This window comes from Centropristis striata, chromosome 16 (assembly GCF_030273125.1).
Source record: "Centropristis striata isolate RG_2023a ecotype Rhode Island chromosome 16, C.striata_1.0, whole genome shotgun sequence".
NCBI lineage: Eukaryota > Metazoa > Chordata > Actinopteri > Perciformes > Serranidae > Centropristis > Centropristis striata.
In genome coordinates this window covers 12,840,180-12,864,903 of record NC_081532.1, presented here as the reverse complement: position 1 = coordinate 12,864,903, position 24,724 = coordinate 12,840,180, and the positions used below count along the sequence as shown (strand labels likewise).

General features: G+C 40.3%; 1 protein-coding gene across 2 annotated transcripts in view; it reads left to right on the top strand.

The window, feature by feature from the left end:
• Positions 1-24,724, top strand: part of slc4a11 (solute carrier family 4 member 11) — a 131,227-nt gene that overhangs the window by 7,392 nt on the left and 99,111 nt on the right. The window lies entirely within an intron of this gene.

The following is a 24,724-nucleotide window of genomic DNA, read 5'->3' as shown; positions in this document are numbered from 1 at the left end:
TAAAAAAGGACAATGCAAGGCTGGAGCCAGTCAGGAGTAGAGGAAATCCCACCCAGTGTTTGTCCACTAACTGTGTCTTTGCTGTCTTCCTGCTCGGAGCACGATACAACAAGGTGCCCTTTGCAGTTTATTGCAGCGTTTTTAATGTGATCTGTAAAGTGCACAGAATTTAACGTTGGCTGCAGAGTGACATTTTTTTTCAAAAGCAGTTGTCTACAAGCAAGGGCTTCTTTTCAAAATGAGGTAGCTTAATCTGTTTTCATAATGGTGACATGCACTCTTGTAGTAATATTAATAGCACAAAGTAGGAGCCTGTATTCTTGGCTAATAAAATGAAACACCTCTGCAGACTGGATCCTGAATGATGAGCATCAGGAAATTATAATTTTCTCTAAAAGAGATGGGAAGTGATTTCAAAATTAATTCTTTAACCACACATCAGATAAAGTGAGTATCACATGCACTATTATTACCAATATTATTAGAATTACCATGACTATTAATCTACAATAATTTGGGCATTTAGTTAAGGATAGAGTGAAATATGACCCACTTACTAATGTCCATGGTGTCTGTTATAGCATTTCGTTAAAAATGAATGTAGTCCTGACTTAATCAGTGCAGTATTTGTCAAATATCTTGCCATAAGAATGGGCTTAGTGCCAATTTACATTAAGTTTGAACATGTAAACCAGTGGGTCAGGTCCTCTTTTAAGAGAGAGTGATTTACAGCGAGAGCAGAGGAGGCAGGATGATCCATGTTGCTGATTTGACCATTTCACTCACTCACTTGAAAGGTAAAAGTGTCTGTGTCAGCATTGCTTCCCCAGAAGGGCTTTTGGAAATCTAAAGACAACAAACATTTCCTGTGGAGTGGCGTGTCTGTGTGTCCGTGTGTAGATAGAGGGTATCACAGGGAAAACATGTAGGGGAAACTGGAGGTCAAAGGGCATGGCGGCTATCTTCAATTCAATGCCGCTTCTGCTCTGCACATTTCTTTATCCGAGCAATGGAAGATCAGAAAAGCCTCAATGAGATAACCTTTCTGTTTATTTAAGCTGGGCACTATACTAACTCCCTATACTGACTCTAAAATAGATGCAGAAGTAAATCTTTTGCTAATTTTCACACTGTATTGCTTTAGAAGTCGGTACCCGAAGAGAAAAGGAAGAATTATATATTTCGATAAACCTACAGTAGTGTACCTGTTTTTTGGCATCTGTAGCTTCCAGCAGAGGGCAGTGTGTCTGTGTCTCTGTCACACTGAACAACATTTATCCTGTTGAGTGTGCTCGTGATGTTATTCAAGATCTTTTGCTTAGAAATCCTTAGTCATCCTTAGTCCTAATTTGCATTGCTGTTTGTGAGTGGATGTGTGGTTGTAGACTTCCTCATACCATGCATTTTTTTGTAAACCAGTGCTTGCACAGGGTGAGGAGATTTGTGATGACATCTGTATGCTGTCAGTTCGTGGTCTCAAATATGCAAATTCTAAGCAATTACTAATCTTTCATTTGCATCAGAGAGACATTTATTCTTTTTTATTTGTCATTTATTGCAATTTCTCTGCTGCTGTCTTCCCCCTTGAGGATTAATAAAGTCCTTTTTTATTTGGACATTATGAGGAATATTTATGGGGTAGAAGAAGCCAAGAGGTTTGAGAAGTGAGTTTGTGACCAGAGGGTTGCTGGTTCAAATCTTGAGAGCCTGTGGGAAGAGCTAGGCAGGTAAATGGAAGAAAAACAGTCACATGCCCTTGAGCATGCAAGAGTGTTGCACGGCGTAGCTGTTGCATGTGAATGAATGTGTGCCGTGAGCAAGGAGGTGCTGAAAAAATGTGTGTCTGCTCAGTCAGCCTTGCCCATTTGGATGAGGTTGGAAACTTCCCCACCACGCTTGGTGCACTGGAATAGTCATTTTACATCTCTGGGAATTATGTCATGCAGGTTTCCAGGACAGCTTACTCTAAGTGAGCAAGTGGGATTTACTGTGTAGCACCTTGCTCGGCCACATTGTTGTTAAGGATTGATTCTGTCAAACTCAAGGCCACCCTGGCATCCATTATTTTGATGCCAAACAAACAAGTTAGCCAAAACAAAACAGAAATTTGTGTTGACATGTTGGCGTGTCACAATAATAACAATACTGACTTATTGAGCTTGGCAGAAGTTATGAAGGTCATATTTAACATTATCACACGTTGTGTTTACACGCAAGTTTGATTACGCGCACAATTTTTTTTTACATAAGAATGCCACCATTTTAACCAACATCATGCCATAAAATAGCAGGGTTTTCCCTACTATTAAAAGACTTGGATGGATTTTCAGACCTTTTGAGTTCTGACTCAGTTGCATTATGTTGTGTAAGCCAAAGTGCAATTAAAGAGGTTGGTTTAAAAAATATTAACATTTAAAAAAAAAGGTTTGCAAAGAAAGGTATTGTTAAAACACTATTGTTTTTCTATTGGTAATCTGTACAAATGAGTTTTTACTCGATTCAGCATTGCTAAATAATCTGACAAACCTCTACCAAGAAAGTTAGAGTAAACTGTTGATAGTATTGTGCTTATCTGTAGCCAGAAACAAGATGATAGGAAGTTGCCAATAATGAATTCAGGGTTTTTAGTTGTGTGTGTGTGAGAGCACATTTCCTGTTGTCCTAAGCGCTTGCTGCAGTGGTCACTGCTGCACTGAAGCAGCCAACCTCAGGACAATGGAAGGTCAAAGAGCACATCTGTACCAAACCCACTTCGCCCACAGTTACTCTTTTTCACCAAATTATATTGGGCTTTTGAACCAGTTCCTTTCAGGATTCTTGGAACCTTGGTGCTATCCTGTGAACCAGCCCGCGTTTCCACCACTTTTGAGTGTAACTCAACATTATAGTCAAGGATGTGCCATCAATGGAGCACAATTCACAACTGAACTGAAAAGTAGAAGTGGTAGAAAGATGGTCAATCACTGTGATCACCTGCCAAGCATTTGTTCTCTTATTAAAAGAAACAAGAATTGACCAACTTTTAAGGAGAACATTGCACAATCTTTTTTTCAAATGATTTCTCATTTGCCTTCTCCAATGTTGCCTTCTCCATCCTCCCTTTCAGTTTGTTTGTTTTTGAGCTGGCAACTGGCTTTCCACAAAACTAAAACACTTTAAAACTATGCACGCAAACTGGAACAGAACCTGTTCCGTGTTTGTGGAAAAGGGCTAAGTGTGACAGGCAGTTCTTATCACAAAATTGTATTTTGAAATTCACAGTGTAGTATTTATCCTTAAAAGACTGGGGCATCCTCTGAGGTAATACTTCTGAGGTTTCAAATAAAATGAAACAGCCACTGAAAGAAAATTATTTCTAAATTACCCTTACAAAATTCAGCTTCAGCTTCTTCATGTGGGATGAAAGCAAATCTAGGTTGACAAAATAAATAGTAAAAAAAAAAAAACGGACACATTTGAGAAATAATGTATTGCCATCTTAATCTTATGAGCATTTTCTGAACTGCAAAATTGTATTGATGCACACATGAAAAATAGACAGCAGAGCCACGTGAGCACGAGAGATGGGAGCATAACCAGTCTCGTGTGCCTCAAAGAGATGAAAAACAAGTGCTCCACATTCACTTTCCTCCCAGGAAAAAAGCACCATGTGGTATCAAGTCGGCCTTGAATATAATTCTCAGCTCATATGTCTGTGAAGCATTTATCTTTTCCATTTTCTTGCTAACAATGCAAGAATGTCACAAATAATGTAAATCTTGACAAGAGCATGTACCTGTACTGTGTATTGTAAGGCATATAGACTTGACCACAATGCAACTAAAACTGATGTCAGACTGTATCTTGGAGGTGGATATAATTGATTCATATTACAAAATTCATAAGCCAACAGCTCTAAGAGCCAGACTAAACTACCAGCGTGACAGAGGTACCCACCTCACGTGCGAACATCTGTGTGTCATTTTATCCATGCACTGATGTGTGTGTGTGTGTGTGTGTGTTCACCTGTGTCATCTCAGTTACACTGAGCCGTTTTTGCCTGAGAGAACATAATCAAGTTGTTCTTCTCCAAATTAAATCTGTAGCTAGTTTGTGACCTGAAATATGCCCTCATCCCCTTGGCAATACTTACAGCTCTGCACTGAACAGTGCTACACACACACGCGCACACACACACACACATATATACCCACACACACCAATACCCATACAGTGGGAATTACAGGAGGGTATATTCTGATAGCTCCTGCAGTGATGTGTGGGGGCAGTAGAGTAACAAGAACCAGCTGCTCCCCTCATCCTCCTTCTCTTCCTTCTTCTTCTCCTCCTCCTCTTCATCATCTTTCTCCTCCTCGTCCTGCTTCCTTCATCTCTCTTTTCTTCCTTATTCCGGAGTGTTATTATGATTATCACTGTGCCTCTCTCTCTCTCTTCCTGTGCCAGAGTACAGCATAAACAACATCGACAACAAAGACAACGCTGAAGAAAAAAAACAGACTTCCCCTAATATGTGCACGCACACATATGCACACAAAAACTGACGGGCACCCAGTTTTATTGACACACACAAACAGTAAGACAAACTAGACACCTACACATAGACAAAAAGACAAGAAAGACACCTACACATGCAGACACTGAGGTGTAGTTAAAATACACGCACGCACACAGTCATGCCCGCACACACTGAGCAGTGCTAATGAAGGTTGTTCCCAGTCAAAAGGAGGGAGCAGGATTCCCTCACTGATTGATGACTCATTGAGGAAATAGCTGTTGCTGTTTGTGCATCATTACTTTCGATGCTGTTTTACCATTAATACTACAATACTGCAGATGCTGTTACCTTAAGAGCCCCTTTACATTTCAAAACAGGTTCAGCTGGATTTAAAATCACCTAGTGAAAAGTCTTAAAATCGGTGGAGAGGCATGTTGGCATCCTAATGAGTTGTACACCACATCCTGACATCTGGCACAAGGACAAAAGGACGCCACATACACTGCAGCAGCACAGTCCTGTACAATACTTGACTACAAATCAGTTCAATCACATAATGGTAATGTTAAGTATTTTAAATTGCTTTCTGTTTGTGCCATATACTGTAGAAGAAATTATAGAGCCCTGCAGGAAGACTTAGAAAAAACAACAAATTTGTATTCACAAATTAACAATACTATAAACAACTCGACATTTTCACATGTGTTTAAGATATGTCAAAGGTAACAATTGTTAAACAGGATTGCATTCAATTCAAGCAGCTCCTTAAACTAGTGCCTTTGGTCAAAACAATTCATAGATTATTTGGCTGCTGTGGTTAATTTGTGCACCTAACAGTTAGTAGCCAAAGCTAACCAGTCAATGTCTAATGTAGCATCAACTATATATAAAAAAGACAGCTGCTTAACTAACTCTTATCCCTAACTTACCCATGCAGCCACAACAACCTGTACCTTCAGATCTTACTGTTACAGTTCCTTCATATACATTGAGAGCACATGTTACTTTTTAAACTTTTTTTTTAAACAACTTAAACAAAACTCCTGTTCCTGTTTGGCTGCTTGCAAAAATGGTGGATAGTGGCAACAGGCATCTGTAAGCAAAAATACAAAACATTTAATGGTTCCAGGCTCTTGGATTCCTGGATATGCTCTTTTTTTGTAAACTCAATATTGTTGTGTTTTAGACTGTTGGCCAGACCAAACAGACATTTTATTTTATTTTTATATTAATCGACCAATTGAGAAAATAATCAACATGTCATAAATGATGGAAATAGTTGTTAATTGCACTTTAATAGAATAGATTTGCCTCTGTTTTATTTAAAAAGGCAGATAAAAGAGAGAGGAAAATAGATAGTAAAATAAAAATAATAATAATGGAAAAGTAGAAATATACTGTACAGCATGGATTATTCAGTCCTCTATGCCCTTCAGACTGTCAAACTTACAATAAAAGTTTCTGTCTGAAGCACACACTTTGTTGACATACAGCTTTATTTGCATTGTGAGACTTGCTGTGAAATCTCCGGCTCTACTGTTTAGAAAAGGTGTACACCACAGGTACGTGGTTCATCTGGTTACAAGGCGCCGTGTGTGGCTGGTATTGTTTTTTACACTTTGAGTCAGTGTGGGTGTCATAATGTCATAATGCAGTCCTAGAGACACCTATTTTACTGGGAAATACCATGGAAGGGGTTTTGAATACTTTTGTTTGTCTATCTGTCTGCCTGGGCAGAATTTGTCACAGTAATAGTGTCACAACTATGCCAGGTGCAGACACGGAAACTCACAGGTGTACTTGAGTTAAAATGAAAGTTGAGTTTGAAGATGGCTGTGATCAGAACAAGGATGAGGGCTGGATAGTGTACTTTGATCATTTTATGCCCCAACCGAATGACCTCCATAGTAAATAGTATTGAAAAATGCTTCATCGTTTAATACCAAATTTCAAAACCTAAGGAGTAACTCTCCTCAGCATCAGTAAACCATTAAGCATGCAGCATGCTTGTACCAATAACTTATAATGCTGGTGATTGGCTGTCTTACGTTACATATCATAGAGGCATGCAAGAAAACCACTTAATTACTCACAGATACATGTGTGTGTTGTTGTCTTTTGAAAGGCTTGAGTATAATATGTAATGTTGAAATTTCTTTTTGCTAAAATACATTTTATAAAATTGGTATTGCTCTTGATGAAGGTCCTGAGGAACCGGAACATTACTGATCAATAAATTCTGATGCTGAGAAAGAGCAGTGTGCTCAGGAGAACATAAGATCCTCCTTCTCCGTAAGACATTAAATTGTTATTGAGAAAGTATTGTTCAGAAACTGTAACTGAAGCCCCTGGCTTAATTTGTCGTTATGACTGGTATGACTATCAAAAAAAGTCTCTAGTTACTAATAACTTGTATCTTATTCCCATAGGGTTTTTCTGAATATCCCAAGTGAGATCCTGGAAAATTATTCTTGTCTTTCATGTTAAGTCTAACTCGGTTTGTTCTCTGTGCGTTTCTTTAATACCTGCTTTAGTGATAAAGAACTACAGAAATTACTTGACTTAACTGAGTCTCCTGAATGCAAGTTGAACCTTTTATGTGCAACCTCCCCCGTGGGCCTTGTGAGTGTTACGCCCTATCATATATACACCCTTACTTTATTTTTTTTGTTGCTTGCTTTCTTTCCTTTTATTGAAACAGCAGGAGGTCTGAGAGAGAGACACATACACAGTATATACGGTTCTGGCGGGAGTCAATCACAGGCCAGCAGGGGGGTACATGTAGTTCCAGAGGCAGGGGTCCTAACCACTAAACTCTCTCTGTGCACCGTATTGCTTTTTAGTGGTTAAGGCAGTTCACAAGTAGTGATTCATCACTCACTAACACACACACATACCAAGCTGTGAGCTTCCTGGAGGCCATTCCCACCTCCAGCCTCATCGCACCCACTGATGACGAGCCACAGAGTAGCTGGAGGGTCATTCCAGACGCCTCCTTGTGCACTCAGTATCATCTGAAACTGAAATTTTATCTCTGTTTTTTACACACAGAGATCTCCCGCTCCAGGTATGTGGTGAGACTACTTTTTGATGCCAATTAGCTGGTGAGAGCGAGGAACCGTTTTTACTAGATGTGTCGCTCTGAGCAGGAACAAAAAGCGGACCTGGCGTCTCAGGCATGATGGGATTTTCTGTTACAGAGGGAGGGAGTCTGACAGCAGCCTTTGTTAGGCTACAGCAACACACAAATATACAGTACAGGATTTGTTTGTGTGTCTGTGTGTGTCTGGAGAAAATAAAATAAAACTCAAATGCTCAAAATAAATAAATGCAAACTCTGCACTGCATCACCTCTGCACAACATAACAATTTTAGCATTGACAACTCGGCCAAAAGAATGAAAACCCCTAGTTTTGCTGCATTGTGTGGCTTGCCCTTCCTCTGAAGCATGGCAGACTGCGGCTAGTTTAGGAATGTAGTGAACTACTGGGAATTGGCATTTTATTATATAGACTCACACAGCTTTGGACAAAAAGCTATAACAATACACATATACACATTTACTGCACAGTATGTGTATGTCCGGGGAAAAAAAGAAACAGTTTTTAAAAAATGGAGAAAAAGCTCAAAAGAAAAAAAGTAAACTCTGCACTACACACCTACCTCTGCACAACACAACACTTTTAGTATTTATAATGTACTCAAAAGAATAAAAAATATGTTGCATTGTTCATTGTGTGGCTTGCTCTGAAACATGGCAGACTGCTGCTAGGGTAGGAATGCAGTGAACTGCTGGTTATAGGCATTTTATTGTATAGACGTCTACATCCAAGTCACAGCTGAACTCCATAACAACATGGCACTGGGCATTCCTCAACCCTATAAATTACAACAACTTTTTACCAAGAGCATCCGCCAGCATCTGATGAGGTGAAAGCTAGCACTTAGAAAAGCAAACCCATTGTAAGTTATATTTGAAGTATAGTATACTGATAAATAGCAGTTGTCTGTTGCAATGTTGAAATGGCCATCATGACTTGTTGGTTTGCTACACAGATACAAAGATTGTGTTGGAAGAATAACCTACATTATAATTGTAACTAGGACTGCGCGCAGTACTGAACGGGCCCTCGCAGTACACGCGTGTCGGGGCATGCTGCCGTCAGGGTTTGTGCGTTACAGGGGCCAGTCTATACCACCCCTATGAATTTCATTGCCTTAAGTGTTATGGTCTGGGCACAGTGGCATTTTTTAAATTAAACTGCCGCCAGAGCGCCACCTAGTGGCCGATCAATAAAACCTTCAAGGGTTGTTCTCAAGAGGGCATTGACAATAAGTATACCAAGTTTGGTGTTAATCCGACCAACCGATTTGGAGATATAAAATACTTCAATTTAAAGAGCGCCACCTAGTGGTCATCGGCCAAAATTTTGCATCGAGCCTAAGGGGCTCATGGGGAAGCAGCAACCTGAGTTTCATGTCATTCAGACACACCAATGTGGAGATATGCAACACTTTGTGTTTTGTGTTGAAAAGAGCGCCACCTGCAGGAAGTAGTTATTTAATAACTTGAGTATTATTTGAGTAATCAAAATTCTTTTAATAACTTTTTGTCATGAGGGTCCATAGATGCAGTGTGCAAAGTTTGGTGCAAAACGATGAAATTGCCTAGGAGGAGTTCGAAAAAGTAGGTTTACGACATTTCGCGAATTTGCGAAAAAAAACTCTAGGCGAAAATGGGAGTGGCCTATATCACGAGATTCAGCACAACTCAGTGAACGCGTGGATATAAGTTTTTTGAATGTGCGATGAAGTATGTGGGAGTTATTAGCTTAAACGCGTTTTCCTTTATTATAGCGCCACCTAGTGGTGGAAATTCAGAATGACAATAGATTATAAAATTTTTCGCCAGGTGTGACTTATATTTAAAGTTTCATGAGTTTTGGGGTATGTTCAGGCAGTGAAAAATGCGATCATTTGGGAAGAAGAAAAAAAAAAAAAAAAACTAGGACTGCGCGCAGTACTGAACGGGCCCTCGCAGTACACGCGTGTCGGGGCATGCTTCCGTCGGGGTTTGTGCGTTACAGGGGCCAGTCTATACCACCCCTATGAATTTCATTGCCTTAAGTGTTATGGTCTGGGCACAGTGGCACTTATTAAAATAAACTGCCGCCAGAGCGCCACCTAGGGGCCGATCAATAAAACCTTCAAGGGTTATCCTCAGGAGGGCATTGACAATAAGTATACCAAGTTTGGTGTTAATCCGACCAACCGATGTAGAGATATAAAATACTTCAATTTAAAGAGCGCCACCTAGTGGTAATCGGCCAAAATTTTGCAGCGAGCCTCAGGGGCTCATGGGGAAGTAGTAACCTGAGTTTCATGTCATTCAGACACACCAATGAGGAGATATGCAACACTTGTGTTGATAATAGCGCCACCTGCAGGAAGTTGTTATTTAATAACTTGAGTATTCTTTGGGTAATCAAAATTCTTTTAATAACTTTTTGTCATGAGGGTCCATAGATGCTGTGTGCAAAGTTTGGTGCAAAACGATGAAATTGCCTAGGAGGAGTTCGAAAAAGTAGGTTTGCGACATTTCGCGAATTTGCGAAAAAAAACGGAGGCGAAAATGGGAGTGGCCTATATCACGAGATTCAGCACAACCCAGTGAACGCGTGGATATAAGTTTTTTGAATGTGTGATAAAGTATGTGGAAGTTACTAGCCTAAACGCACTTTCCTTTATTATAGCGCCACCTAGTGGTGGAAATTCAGGATGACAATAGATTATAAAATTTTTCACCATGTGTGACTTATATTCAAAGTTTCATGAGTTTTGGGGTATGTTCAGGCAGTGAAAAATGCAATCATTTGGGTACGAGAATAATAATAACTAGGACTGCGCGCAGTACTGAACGGGCCCTCGCAGTACATGTGTGTCGGGGCATGCTGCCGTCGGGGTGTGTGTGTTCCAGGGGCCAGTCTATACCACACCTATGAATTTCATTGCCTTAAGTCTTATGGTCTGGGCACAGTGGCACTCATTAAATTAAACTGCCGCCAGAGCGCCACCTAGGGGCAGATCAATAAAATGTTCAAGGGTTATCCTCAGGAGGGCATTGACAATAAGTCTACCAAGTTTACTGTAAATCCGACCAACCGAAGTGGAGATATAAAATACTTCAATTTAAAGAGCACCACCTAGTGGTCTTCGCCCAAAATTTTGCAGCAAGCCTCAGGAGCTCATGGGGAAGTAGTAACCTGAGTTGCGGGCTGGACCCTCATCAAATTTGGGACAGATTGGACAATGTACGGTCAAGTTATGCAGTCTCGTGTGTTATGGCGAGATGCCATATTTTGCCGCAATGCCACGCCCACATAGTGTGACCGTCGGTAAAGCTTTCAATAACATTTGATCCCAAAGGTCTTGTGATGGTACTGACCAAGTTTGAAGTCCATGGGATGAAATCTGTAGGAGGAGTTTGTTAAAGTATGCGACCTGGAAATGGCCAAAAACGATGACAAGTGCGATATTCAAACCAAGATGGCGGACTTCCTGTTGGGTTTGAGGTATGGGTCCAAGAGACTTTTTGGTGCGTCTCCACATGATTAATGTGTGTCCCAAATTTCGTGTCTCTACGTGAAACCTACTGCTGGGGCTAGGCGTTAAAGTTGTTACTTCCTGTTGCCAGCTGGGGGCGCTATGACTGTGTGTCAATATTGACATGTTGGTGTGTTCAGAGGTGGACCCTTATCACGTGTAAGAATTTTGGGCCAGATGAGACAATGTATGGTGAAGTTATACAGTCTCGTGTTTCATGGCGAGACGCCATATTTTGCCGCCATGCCACGCCCACATAGTGTGACCGTCTGTAAAGCTTTCAATAACTTTTGATCCCAAAGGCCTTGTAATGGTACTGACCAAGTTTGAAGTCAATGGTACGAAATCTGTTGGAGGAGTTATGTAAAATACGCAACGTGGTCATTTTGTAAAATGGGGCGTGGATAAAGCATAAGGGGCGGGGCTTTATGAAATATTGTTATGTAGAAGTGTTAAGGGCTGGACTGTGATGAAGCATGAGAAATTTGTAGCAGATAGGACAAAGAATGGGAAAGTTATAACGGTCTCGTGTTTTATGGCGAGACGCCATATTTTGCCGCCATGCCACGCCCACATAGTGTGACCGTCGGTAAAGCTTTCAATAACTTTTGATCCCAAAGGTCTTGTGATGGTACTGACCAAGTTTGAAGGTGATCGGGTCAAATATGTAGGAGGAGTTCGTTAAAGTATGCGACGTGGAAATGGGCAAAAACAGCAGGAAATGCCATTTTCGATCCAAGATGGCCGACTTCCTGTACATTTTAGGGTATGGGTTCTTGAGACTTTTTGGTGCGTCTTCCCATGATATATGTATGTACCAAATTTCGTGTCTCTACGACATTCCTGTGCGAGGGGCTGAATTTTCTTGACTTTCAAGGGGGCGCTGTTGAGTCATTTTGCCACGCCCATTCCCGCGACAATTAGAATACGTAAATTTCACGTGAGATTTATGTATATTCCAAATTTGATGACTTTTTGAATAAGATAAAGCCCCCAAAAAGGCAATTACTATTGGTTATGAAAAAGAATAATAACTAGGACTGCGCGCAGTACTGAACGGGCCCTCGCAGTACACGCGTGTCGGGGCATGCTGCCGTCGGGGTTTGTGCATAACAGGGGCCAGTCTATACCACCCCTATGAATTTCATTGCCTTAAGTCTTATGGTCTGGGCACAGTGGCACTTATTAAATTAAAGTGCCGCCAGAGCGCCACCTAGGGGCCGATCAATAAAATCTTCAAGGGTTATCCTCAGGAGGGCATTGACAATAAGTATATCAAGTTTGGTGTTAATCCGTCCAACCGATGTGGAGATATAAAATACTTCAATTTAAAGAGCGCCACCTAGTGTTTATCGCACAAAATTTTGCAGCGGGCCTCAAGGGCTCATGGGGAAGTAGTAACCTGAGTTTCATGTCATTCAGACACACCAATGTGGAGATATGCAACACTTTGTGTTTTGTGTTGAAAATAGCGCCACCTGCAGGAAGTTGTTATTAAATAACTTGAGTATTCTTTGGGTAATCAAAATTCTTTTAATAACTTTTTGTCATGAGGGTCCATAGATGCTGTGTGCAAAGTTTGGTGCAAAACGATGAAATTGCCTAGGAGGAGTTCGAAAAAGTAGGTTTGCGACATTTCGCGAATTTGCGAAAAAAAACGGTAGGCGAAAATGGGAGTGGCCTATATCACGAGATTCAGCACAACTCAGTGAACGCGTGGATATAAGTTTTTTGAATGTGCGATAAAGTATGTGGAAGTTATTAGCCTAAACGCACTTTCCTTTATTATAGCGCCACCTAGTGGTGGAAATTCAGGATGACAATAGATTATAAAATTTTTCACCATGTGTGACTTATATTTAAAGTTTCATGAGTTTTGGGGTATGTTCAGGCAGTGAAATATGCAATCATTTGGGAAGAAGAATAATAATAAAAAAAAAAATAATAATAAATAATCATTCGAAATACAATAGGGACCTCGCAGGTCGTTGCCTGCTCGGGCCCTAACTAGGACTGCGCGCAGTACTGAACGGGCCCTCGCAGAGTGGAGCCGTCGGGGGAGGCGCCGTCGGGGGAGGCGCCGTCAGGGGACGGCACATCGGACGCGGCGCTGTTGGCTCAGTCCCTATGCGTACCAAATTGCGTGTCTCCTACCACTGTGCTTGTGGTAGGTATAAAACATGTTACTTCCTGTAGCCAGCAGGGGGCGCTATGACTGTGTGTCACTATTGACCTGTGGGTGTGTCCCAGGCTGGACCCTAATAACATATGTGAAATTTGGGACTGATTGGACAATGTATGGTGAAGTTATACAGTCTCGTGTGTTATGGCGAGATGCCATATTTTGTCGTCATGCCACGCCCACAAAGTGTGACCGTCGGGAAAGATTTATACAACATTTCATCCCCAAGGCCTTGTGATGGTACTGACCAAGTTTGGAGTCAATGGGGTAAAATCTGTAGGAGGAGTTATGTAAAGTATGCAAGGTGGTCATGTGATGAAAGGGGGCGTGGATATAGCATAAGGGGCGGGGCGTTATGAAATATTGTTATTTAGAAGTGTTAAGGGCTGGACTGTGATGAAGCATGAGAAATTTGTAGCAGATAGGACAAAGAATGGGAAAGTTATAACGATCTCGTGTTTTATGGCGAGACGCCATATTTTGCCGCCATGCCACGCCCACATAGTGTGACCGTCGGTAAAGCTTTCAATAACTTTTGATCCCAAAAGTCTTGTGATGGTACTGACCAAGTTTGAAGTTGATCGGGTCAAATATGTAGGAGGAGTTCGTTAAAGTATGCGACGTGGAAATGGGCAAAAACAGCAGGAAATGCCATTTTCGATCCAAGATGGCCGACTTCCTGTACATTTTAGGGTATGGGTTCTTGAGACTTTTTGGTGCGTCTTCCCATGATATATGTATGTACCAAATTTCGTGTCTCTACGACATTCCTGTGCGAGGGGCTGAATTTTCTTGACTTTCAAGGGGGCGCTGTTGAGTCATTTTGCCACGCCCATTCCCGCGACAATTAGAATACGTAAATTTCACGTGAGATTTATGTATATTCCAAATTTGATGACTTTTTGAATATGATAAAGCCCCCAAAAAGGCAATTACTATTGGTTATGAAAAAGAATAATAATAACTAGGACTGCGCGCAGTACTGAACGGGCCCTCGCAAAGTGGAGCCGTCGGGGGAGGCGCCGTCAGGGGAGGGCACGTCGGACGTGGCACTGTTGGTTCAGTCCCTATGCGTACCAAATTGCGTGTCTCCTACCACTGTGCTTGTGGTAGGTGTAAAACATGTTACTTCCTGTAGCCAGCAGGGGGCGCTATGACTGTGTGTCACTATTGACCTGTGGGTGTGTCCCGGGCTGGACCCTTATCACGTGTGTTAAATTTGGGACAGATTGGACAATGTATGGTCAAGTTATTCAGTCTGGTGTTAGATGGCGAGATGTCATATTTTGCCGCCATGCCACGCCCACATAGTGTGACGGTCGGTAAAGATTTATACAACTTTTGATCCCAAAGGCCTTGTGATGGTACTGACCAAATGTGAAGTCGATCGGGTGAAATCTGTAGGACGAGTTCGTTAAAGTATGCGGCATGGAAATGGCCAAAAACGATGACAAGTGCGATAGTCAATCCAAGATGGCGGACTTCCTGTTGGGTTTGAGGTATGGGTCCAAGAGGCTTTTTGGTGCGTCTCCACATGAAGCATGTATGTACCAAATTTCGTATCTCTACGTGAAACCTACTGCTGGGGCTAGGCGTTAAAGTTGTTACTTCCTGTTGCCATCGGGGGGCGCTATGACTGTGTGTCAATATTTAGATGTGGGTGTGTTCAGGGCTGGACCCTCATCACCTGTGAGAAAATTGGGACAGATGGGACAATGTACGGGCAAGTTATACTGTCTGGTGTGTTATGGCGAGACGCCATATTTTGCCGCCATGCCACGCCCACATTGTGTGACAGGCGGTAAAGATTTATACAACTTTTGATCCCAAAGCCCTTGTGATGGTACTGACCAAGTTTGGAGTAAATCGGATGAAATCTGTCGGAGGAGTTCGTTAAAGTATGCAACGTGGTCATTTTATGAAAGGGGGCGTGGATTAAGCATAAGGGGCGGGGCTTTATGAAATATTGTTATCTAGAAGTGTTAAGGGCTGGACTCTGATGAAGCACTAGAAGTTTGGACCAGATGGGACAAAGAATGGAGAAGTTATAACAATCTCGTGTTTTATGGCGAGACGCCATATTTTGCCGCCATGCCACGCCCACATAGTGTGACCGTCGGTAAAGCTTTATACAACTTTTGATCCCAAAGTCCTTGTGATGGTACTGACCAAGTTTGAAGTCAATTGGATAAAATCTGTAGGAGGAGTTTGTAAAAGTTTGCGACCTGGAAATGGCGAAAAACGATGACAAGTGCAATATTCAATCCAAGATGGCCGACTTCCTGTACGTTTTCGGGTATGGGTCCAAGAGGCTTTTTGGTGCGTCTTCCCATGATACACATATGTACCAACTTTCGTGTGTCTACGTGAAAAAAACCTATATTGTGAGGATGTTTTGAAAATTTTGAGGGGGCGCTAGTGAGTCATTTTGCAAGGTCCATTCCCGCGAATACCAGAATACGTAAATTTCAAATCTGATTTATGTATATTCCAAATTTGGTGAGTTTTTGAATATGATAAAGGCCTCAAATAAGCGATTTACTCCCCCTAAAAATAATAATAATAATAACTAGGACTGCAAGCAGTACTGAACGGGCCCTCGCAGAGTGGAGCCGTCGGAGGAGGGCACGTCGGGGTAGGGCACGTCGGGGGAGTCCCTATGCGTCCCAAATGGCGTGTCTCCTACCACTGTGCTCGGGGTATGTGTAAAACATAATACTTGCTGTAGCCAGCTGGGGGCGCTATGACTGTGTGTCAATATTGACATGTGGGTGTGTCCAGGGCTGGCCCCTCATCATGTGTGAGAAATTTGGGACAGATTGGACAATGTATGGTCAAGTTATACAGTCTTGTGTTTCATGGCGAGACGCCATATTTTGCCGCCATGCCACGCCCACATAGTGTGACCGTCGGTAAAGTTTTATACAACTTTTGATCCCAAAGGCTTTGTGATGGTGCTGACCAAGTTTGAAGAGAATTGGATAAAATCTGTAGGAGGAGTTTGTTAAAGTATGTGACCTGGAAATGGCCAAGAACGATGACAAGTGCGATATTTAAATGAAGATGGCGGACTTCCTGTAGGGTTTTAGGTATGGGTCCAAGAGGCTTTTTGGTGCGTCTCCACATGAAACACGTGTGTACCAAATTTCGTGTTTCTACGTGAAACCTACTGCTGGGGCTAGGCGTAAAAGATGTTACTTGCTGTTGCCAGCAGGGGGCGCTATGACTGTGTGTCAATATTGACACGTGGGTGTGTTCCGGGCTGGACCCTAATCACGTGTGTGAAATTTGGGACAGATTGGACAATGTATGGTCAAGTTATACAGTCTCGTGTGTTATGGCGAGACGCCATATTTTGCCGCCAGGCCACGCCCACATAGTGTGACCATCGGTAAAGCTTTATACAACTTTTGATCCCAAAGGCCTTGTGAGGCTACTGTCCAAGTTTGAAGAGAATTGGATGAAATCTGTAGGAGGAGTTCGTTAAAGTATGCGACGTGGAAATGGCCCAAAACAGCAGGAAACGCCATTTTCGATCCAAGATGGCCGACTTCCTGTACGTTTTAGGGTATGGCTTCTTGAGACTTTTTGGTGCGTCTGGTCATGATATATGTATGCACCAAATTGCATGTCTCTACGACATTCCTGTGCGAGGGGCTGAATTTTCTTGACTTTCAAGGGGGCGCTGTTGAGTCATTTTGCCACGCCCATTCCCGGGACCACTAGAATATGTAAATTTCAGCGGAGATTTATGTATATTCCAAAAATGGTGAGTTTTTGAATATGATAAAGCCCCCAAAAAGGCGATTCCAATTCCAGGATAATAATAATAAGAATAGACGGACCAATTACAATAGGGTCCTCGCACCGTTAGTGCTCGGTCCCTAATAAGAAACGGACCAATTTCAATAGGGTCCTCGCACCTCGGTGCTCGGTCCCTAATAATAAGAAACGGACCAATTTCAATAGGGTCCTCGCACCTCGGTGCTCGGTCACTAATAAAAATAAATAATCATTCGAAATACAATAGGGACCTCGCAGGTCGTTGCCTGCTCGGGCCCTAATTATTTCGATTGATATTGCAATTGTGATATGATTCATAACATTGTTATTTTCATTGAACAATATATAAAACACTGCAGAATATGATATATAGGCTGGGGCATCTTACTGTATCACTATACATATATTAAATTATTCAAAGGGATATTTTGACACATATTTTGCCTACACCAAATATTGTGTGTCTTGCAATTTTGATCTTGCCAGTGTCCATAGCGCAATTTTGATTTTTTGATAACATTTTGATTGATTGTGTATCCTTTAAGGTCCCTTGGTCAAAGCAATTGATTGCAATTGTTAAATCGATCTAATCTAGAATGGCAACTGACAAATTCTTTGATTCATCAGGTAATCTAGCAATTTTGAAAGATATGGTTAATCTATTTATGACATTTATTACTCATTAACAGTGAAAAACAAATATGTATGAACTACATTGACCAACAACCATAAAGCAGCAAATCCTTACATTTGGGAGGAATTGCTGCAAACTATGAATTGAATATCAAAATTGCTGGTGAATTTTTGGACATTCATCTGATCGATTCAGTTCTAATCTTGTTAACAGATCAGCGTGTGGTTGTACTGGGCAGCCTCCAGGAATTTAATGATGTGGGGCAACTGCCTTCATCAAAATCCTGTTATTTCACAAAGGGGAAATAGTTTTTTTCTGTGTACTCAAGTTGGAAAAGGTATTGTGAGATGCTGCATGTTGCAGTTTCACAAATGAAGCCTGCATGGTTGAAACTGTGTTGTTCTGCATGGCAGGAAGCAACCTTAAGAGCACTTACTGTACTTTCCCATAGAACTAAACATTGTCAAAATCATTCACATCAACATACATGACCTAAGAATTAAAGATGTGATTCTACCAAAGCTTTAAGTCAAATGAAAATTGTGACAGAGATTCAAATCTTCAAGGCCCTTTCTTATAATAGTTTCTTTGCTCTGGTCAGAATTTGACTGATACATTTGCTCAGTTTCTTTTCAAACAGAGAAAAATCCAAGCAGACCAAAATATTTCACTACAAACCATGTCAGAATGTTCTCATATTGGTTAATTGCATCTGGAGCAAGGGAATACAAAAAGAAAAAGCCCTGTAATCGGGACTTGTAAATAATTCTCAGTCAAACATTTCCATGCAATTTAACATTGAGCAACAGCAAAGTTGCCATTTGCTCACAGCCATGGTAATTATCTTGGCAATATACCAGGCAAAACTATACCAGCAGAAAGGCAAATTCACTTGGAGGAAATGTTTAGAAAATACTATACTGCTTTATACTTTGCAAACAAGATGAGCTTGGTGTATTCCCCTGCTCGCTGCTACTACTATTATGCAAACTGCTAGAATTAGCGTGCTCTGCCACAACCCAAAATGCAAAGCACACCTGGCTACAGGAACCATTTGGCTCAAACTTGCAGAGTACATCTGGTAGCTAGGTAGAATCACATTCCCACCACAAACAAACTCCTCCAGAATTTTGAAGAGTTTGTTTGTGTGCCAGTCTGGTTCCCTCTCAAAGGGTCTTGGTGTGATTGTTTTGGTTTGCACTGGAGTGCGATTATTGTGTTCACACCTGTCCAAAAGAATCAAGGGAAAAAGAACCAGGAACTGGGTGAAAAAAACATTTCTTTGATTGAGTAGACAGTGAGGGTTCCGTGTCAGGAACTGCTCAACATATGGCTGTGGCAGGTGGAACATTAGAGTGGTTGAAAAGTAGATGAGGTAATTTAAGGCTTTTCTTGTTGTGTATTCTTGGTTACTGCTTTGTTTTTAACAGCTGTGTTGTACTGGAGTCTGGTTTCTGGCTAGGATGGCAGCTCTAATTAGTTTTAAAAAAAGTTAAATATTTCTGTTTACATAACTCCCTTTTTCTCTTTTCATGATATCTTGATAGCAAGTGCAAACACACTCTCCATCTTACTTGTCTGTCTCTCCATGGCTCTGCCTCATGATATTGTTGTGAGATAAAAAAGTGCAGAGTAATTCAACTGTTAAATATCCGGCAATGTAACAATGCATCAAATGACAGTGTTAAAGAGGTCTTGCGTAGTGTTGAATGTATACAGAATAACCACCTGAATATGCATCTCTCCTCAGCTTTATGGAGTTTCAGCTCATTCTGTTCTATTTTTGGTTCACTTTCAACGCTTTTATATTGTAGTTTTCGGCCATAGCAGATGGTTGTTTTCAGTAAAAAAGTTATAAAAACTCACAGGGCAATACCTGCTCTGTACATATGGTGACTACCTGCAAAAAAGAGTGGGTCATGCAGACAGAGAGTCCAATTTTCCCGAGACCAGACCTTCATACACCAGTTCTCCATAATCACAACTCAAATTAATAATCTTTTTGCTGCGAAACAGCTGGATGTGTACATAAGCAACTGTTCATAACAATTTTGCAAACAATTTCTGAAAAAAATCACTTGCTGTAGGAGCCCAGATCTAATTTGCTACTCTGTATCAGGGCCAATTTAGGTATTTTCTATCTGATCTGTAGCAGCTTTTGAGGTATATAGATTCCAATCTGATCCTTTTTATGTCTGCTGTCACTCAGGTGCTTTACTTACTACTCAGGTGTTAAACTTTGATGCAGTTTAAATATAGTTATATATTATAGCATAGTTTTATTTAGGTAACTCAGGCAAATGTTGCACAGAAGCAACAATGAGAGGACACTCTTAAAGGAGAGAGACATTCCATCGAGCAGGTTTAATAAAATAATTTAAGGGATCCTCGTGTTAATGTAAGCAGCAGCAGCAAGCATGCTGAACAGTAATATGGCTTTTAGAAAGGAGGATAGAACCTGAAAGGACATGTTTGACATGACACTTGACCTCATCAGTCACCTGGTGTGATACCTGGAGGCACTAAGCAGATCCTCCACAGCAAAATAGGTTGAAGTCTGAAAGTAGGAACTGAGAGAAGTGAAAAACCAAGCCGAAATGCTTAGGGGAAATGTAAAAGCAAGATTTGAGTTTGAAACTTTTTTTTTCATGATAAAGTAATTATATTACATAACCTTGATACAGCTGAGATTATTTTTCATTCATGTTTGGAGGTTTTTTCAGCATACAGTTTGGAGTTCACGTTTGCAGGTTTTAGTTTTTCCATTTACAGTATTGTTTTTCCAATTTCCACTCTACTGAGCTTAATTTGACACCATATTCAGAGCACCTCAGGTGTACCCAGGGGCCACCATGTTAATGAGATTTGATTTTTCTGGCTCCAGTAAATAACAAAGATGGAAACAAGTGTAAATTCAACCTCAAGACATCACTTCAAACACCTATAGGCCATGTTTCTCTCCAGGTTTGTCAGCTCATTGTCTCTTATTGACATTTACCGAGGCATGGACTGTAATGTAGCCATGCCGTTTGGTGTTTAACTAGAATGCACCCATCATGACACCTGGGTTGCAGGTTCGCGGTGGGTGAGAACACTTGAATTATCCTCCGGGGAGAATGCGCCCTGGTTCACTGAGTGACGCATTTACCCTCACAGCGCGTAACAGTTTTTATGCAAAGCAGACCCACTGGCCATACCACACACAGTGATGTTATATATGCTGGCTTATGCAAATTAGTGACCTTTCACAGAGCATTTACATCAGGGTGGGAAATGAACTTTTTTGATCCAGTGGCTTCTGTGTCTGGTAGATTTATAAATCCAACCAAACTGCTCATTATAACATTCAAAAAGCTACTCAACACTGTGAAAGGCAAAGTTTTGTTAATTAAATCTGAACATGATCTGGAGTCATCTAACAGTGTAAATAAGTTGTTGTAAGTTATTTCCCTAAGCTATGTTGCATCGTTAAAGCAGCTGGGCAAGTTTTTGTGATGTTTCTTTTTTTTTTTTTACAATAAATAAGTGAAAGAAAACTGTCAATTAAAATGTCTGTTGAGACACAGCATCCAGGTAGTCTTGCCTAATGAAGAGTAGTGCAGACAACCATGGAAGAAAACCAAGGCATCCAGTCTTCAGTCTTCTTCTTTTTCAAGGTTTTCGCAATATATCAGACCATTGCGCGTCTGAAAAAGACACATCAGTGTAAATTACAGTATATAGTTGTAGTTGTAGGTGGCATTCTACCGAACTCATGAGGTTTTATATATGACTAGGGATGTGACGAGATCTCGCAAGATTAAACTTGCCGATATTTCTCGAGATTTGTGAGTAAATGAAAAATGTCTACTTTTCCTTCCTCTCAGCTTGTTGTTATTTAACATCCCCCTCCCGCAAAATTTTAAAGTGAAAATTCTGTGTAGCTTACTATTTGATGCTGTGTACTTCAAACAAAACCTAACCCATTATTATAACAAAAAGCTACAGCCTAAAGCAGCAATTGCCTTGTAAAAAATAAAATGGGCAGTTCAAAACTCCTACAGTATACAGCAGTGATTTTTATTTGAGCCAAGTTGTGGCCAGCCCGACACTTAGTCAGGAAAGTGTTGGTGTTTCCCCATTGGCTATTGCTTTTTCTAAATGAAGAGGTTTAGCAGTTTTTTAGCTAGTAATCTGATCCGCCTCCCCAGTACATGCGCTGTTGTTTTTGTTGTTGTTGTTGTTGTTGTGCTTTTTGTTACTCTACCTACAAAGCTCAACCAAAAAATAAGCCTCATTTGAGGAATGTAGGCTCTTAAATATTGCAATTTTTTGGTTCCATGTTATTTTCTATACCACTGTAGTTTTTCCTGTGTTTAAAAAAAAATGTGTTTCAATGATAGACTGTATGAAATGGACCTAGTCCCTTTGACTTCATCCCTTGGTTTGTGGACTCCTATCATGAAGCGTAAGGATTAACATTTTATACATCTACATCTTGGTTTTGCAACCAGTGCTTGCAAAAAAACAAACCATCCAGCTGGAGTCCAAAGGATGCTTATAGTCATTATCTTATCACTAGCTTTGTAAGCAAGGGGTGATAAATATACCAAATGAACAGCCAACAATTAACTTTTATTAACTGAAAACACATGGAAGGGTCAAAAGAAGACAAAACTCAGGTGTTAAAATTATAAACAGTATTTCAACCTTGTATACCATGCAGTGGTAGGCTATTCATGGGTATGCTTTTTTTTTTACCACGATAGCTATTTTTGCATGATTGCGTGATCTTGGAACCTATGGATATCAAAAGAAAAAAATCAAATTTTAAGTAAAGTATTGCTACTTTTAAACCATTTCTTATCTAATTTACAGGGTAGGACAGGTGTTGGCAAGAAAATATATCAACAGTTAAGTTGTCAAGTGGTAGTGTAGTTTCCAATTTGTCTGTGATAATAAACTGCAGCTCCTCAAAACCCAAGTAAAGTAAAGTTCCTACATCTTGTTTCCCAACTGCAGGCATGTTTATAATTGTCATGGGATGCAATTTATGCCTGGTGTGTTTAACAAAGCAACACAAGACATAGCTTGTCAAATGCCTTTTGGCATGTGACTTAAATAGGAAGATGACACTGTAGTAATCAGTAATCCAGATCAACAAATTGTTGATAGTAGCATGATTATATTGTTTGATTTATTAAATTACAGCAGTCCTCAAATATTTGACTTAAATTTAGCTACCAAAATTGCAGATGCACATTTAATATCCAGGAATTCACATTATAGACACTACCACTGACAATGTGTCCACAATGACCACATTGACCATGCACCGTCTATCTAGGACTTTAAAATTCTGCAAATGTCGTTGAAAGGAAGCAGCAGCAACTGTTATAATGAAGAACTACAAGCAAACAATTTGTAAGTTTTAGTATGGGTTTCAGTGGCAGTTATTGTAGGCATAATAGTATTTATCATGGAAATATGATTGGTTGTAATAATTTTACCATCAGTAAATACTATCAGTTGACGTGTAAAAAAAAGAGTAAGTACAGTTAATCAGAATGGAATCTCCTATGTTTTCCCCCTACAAAAATCCCAACATTGAATTTCCAAACAATGTTTAAATTTTGGCTGTCATTAACAAGCCTAAAGGTTTACAAGCTGAACTGATGTTAAAGTTGTTGACATTGCCTCTTTTTTAGTAACATATATGATCAGCAGACTTTGTTTGTTTGGCCCGGGAGTCAACCTGGGGAGCTCATGAGAGCCTCTTCTCCAGGGTTATGACCTCTTATGTCAAAACAATTTTCTCTGAAGTTACATTGCTTGTAATTTGCCTGATAGGAAGGTAGAAATGCATACCTGATGCATATATTAAATAGTACACAGTGGGGTTTGTTAGCAGGGTTTGCTTTATATTTTCTTTGCATTTAAATTCTACCACATTTGCAATGTATGTTCTTGATTATATTTGTGCATTTACAATGGCAAAATCCAGAATGACGATGATGATGCTCTCAGTCATTTTTTTTTTTTTTTTGGACGGAGTTGCGGCTACCTGTCACCATGCAAGACTGCATTTGGCATTTGACTGAAAGCGTAGGAGTCTACACAGATCTGATCCCAGTCGCTGTCACTTTAGCTAGGCATAATAGACATGTTGGTGCTCTTTGCCATAATTTACATTCTCTGGTGTCATTTAAAACATGTACATTTGCTAAAATTAGAAGTCTGACTGTGGTTTTTCTCTTTAATCAAGCTTTGCTTTCTTTTTCTGGCTATAGGTGACAGCATAGATGCAGACAGTATAGAGGCATTGGGAGGAATATTTTTTTTTCCATTTAATCAATTGTTTATAAAATATGTATGTCTTTGATATCTTCAAATTGTGAAAAATCCAGGGTGCAAGGCCTGGGTGATATGGCCAAAATCTTCTATCACAATATAGTTAATTTCATATCTAGATAGTAATCATCACAATACAGCATTTCCTGGTAATTCACTAAATATATCATCTGTATGTAATAATCACACGGTAAAGCATGGTAAATAACACTTTACCAATGAAAAACAGAACCAATTCAAGTGAGATTATAGAGGAAAAAAATAGCCTTGCCTAAATCTTATCTAAACAAGCCTGACCTGTCGGACAAGAAAAATACTTTAGTAGTCACAAACAAAACATTGGGTTTAAGGTGAAGATTTTTTTTTCTACTGGCAACTATTTGTAACCAAACAACACCTGAGCTGAAGGGTTAAGTCAACTATCAGTTTTTGGTTGAGTTTGGGACTGAATTTATATATCTTTTATCTCTAATATATGATGATCCACAATATTTTGCAGAAAAAGGCAAAGCAATACTTAAAAATGCATCTATGTTTTACGAAATTACAGCACATTATGCTCTAGTTGTAGCACCATTCCATTTTTCGTTTGATATTGTCTTAACACAATGTCACACTAGTATGTATGTACAAGTACATACCTATGTGCATGAGATCACGAGAGAGATAAAGTCACATTCATGGTGAAATTAGTTTA